Here is a 1,893-nt window from a genome sequence, read left to right on the forward strand (position 1 = left end):
GTAATTTTTGACCCTCCCCAAGATTTTACACATTTTAGCGTTTAAATATTTAGTTTAGGTCTAATATTGCTATTTTAACTAGTTTTGATTCTTTTACTTTATTTTATCACAAAAATAAAAATTATAAAAAATATTTTTCTTTAATTAGCTAATTGATATTTTATTTAGTTACTTTTAGCTTATCTACCATTCATAAAATTAAAAAAATACAAATAGTTTCACTTTTAGTATTTAGTTTTAGTTTAGTAACTTATTTTAATTAAGAGCGGTTTTTATATTTTATAGATACATTATTTATTTAGTCTTCTTACCTCAAAGTTAAAACCCAATAAGGCATGGACCCAACCCCAATCTCTTAAATTCAAGTCCAAAATTGGACCACCTTTTGAGCCCAATACCCTTAAACCCACAAAAGCCTAATTTCCTAATAACCCTTTCACCCTTAAGACACCCCAAACGAACGTACCTAGCTTTTTCTTGGGGAACCCTTGGACAGACCTAAGCTGGATCAGCAACGGATACCAAAAGAGAAGCCAACGCCACCAACCCCCAGCCCCATTCCCATCGCCGTCATTCATCCCTAAACTTCAGCACACATCAACCTAGCACCCCCTCTTCTTCTTCACCCTCATCTCCGCCAAAAACCATCCAGCCATCATAGCCTCCGACCTTACTCCACCTCACAACAGCCGGCGTCCAAGCCAGAAAACCACCCAAAAATAGTTGCACCGCACCCTCCCCTCTGAAATCTGCTCCAAACATCCCCCTAGGAGTCAGTCGTCCACCCCAAAGAAGACTTGTCACAGAACCCGTTTTTGATTTTGAACTTTGTTTTGTTCTCAACTAAAAAAGATATACGCACGCATAGACATAACAGAACAGGGAGGTAGCGAGATAGTATGGTCAGGGTTCGATGAGGTTTCTGGCTAGGTTTTCCGGTTTAGATCTTGTCCGCGGTCCAGTTCGTTCCGTTGCTTAGCATTGTCAAACTGTCAAACCGTCGAATTCCAGATCTGTTCAAGGTCTATTCCTCCCTCTCTTTTACTATTTAGCTAAATTTCATGCTTCTAGTAAACTTGTTAATCTTTCTTTGATCTGTTTTGTTGATCTTTGAATTAGTGTTTCGTTTTTGCTCGTGACGCCTTGGTAGAATTTGATTTGCTTTTTTTTTTCTAGTTCTTTTAATTATTGTTTGTGTGTTTCTTTCATGTAATTTTATATTCGGATGAATTCTTAATAGCTAAAGTAAATTTGGAGTTCCGTTTGCAATGCGTCATTAAAAGATAAAGGTTTCGAGGCTTTAGGATTGATAATATAGTGATAGAAAATTAAGTTAACAAAGTTGAGTAGGTTAGATGGTTGCTTGGATGTTCGAAAAGTCCTATTCCGTGGGAATGGGGAAAGTCCAAACATAATTAAATTGTTACATGCTTTAATTTTTTTTTTGCCTTGTTATATTAATCGCTAGTAGCATGCTTAGGCCGTCAACATTTGGGTAGGCAATCTTTAGGATTTTTGTTTGATTTGATGTAAGTGGTCGTCCCCTATTAGTTTATATCCAGGGAAATGCCCCGTAGACCTTGTATATATTTATCCGGAGTATGCCCCGTAGTATTTGTATTTGGAGGCCGAATGTAAAAGTTGTAGTATTTTTATTTTATTTTTATTTTTTCGTTATTAGGTGGGGACGACCTCGAGCCCTTTTGTGTGTCTATTTTTCCGTGTTTATTTTTATCTCAATTTGAATATTTTAAAAGCCAATTAGATCATGTACGCAATCATGACCTTCACGGGACTTGGGGAGTGCCTAACACCTTCTCCCCGAGTCAAATGAACCCCCTTACCCGAATCTCTGGTGCAGACTTACTTTTGGAGTTCAATGTGTTTTAAAAG

At 37.1% G+C, this 1,893-nt stretch overlaps 1 protein-coding gene across 2 annotated transcripts in view; it reads left to right on the forward strand.

Moving 5' to 3' along the window:
• The first annotated feature begins 405 nt into the window (after positions 1 to 405).
• Positions 406 to 1,893, forward strand: part of LOC107776919 (22.0 kDa class IV heat shock protein) — a 7,295-nt gene continuing 5,807 nt past the window's right edge. Inside the window, exon 1 of one of the 2 annotated variants that reach the window (XR_012710202.1) lies at positions 406 to 1,022. The gene's annotated coding sequence lies outside the window, so the exon portion shown is untranslated. The remainder of the gene's footprint in view (positions 1,023 to 1,893) is intronic. The other variant, XM_016596874.2, reaches the window with a different exon arrangement.

The sequence above is a fragment of the Nicotiana tabacum genome, chromosome 6 (assembly GCF_000715075.1).
Source record: "Nicotiana tabacum cultivar K326 chromosome 6, ASM71507v2, whole genome shotgun sequence".
Taxonomy (NCBI): domain Eukaryota; kingdom Viridiplantae; phylum Streptophyta; class Magnoliopsida; order Solanales; family Solanaceae; genus Nicotiana; species Nicotiana tabacum.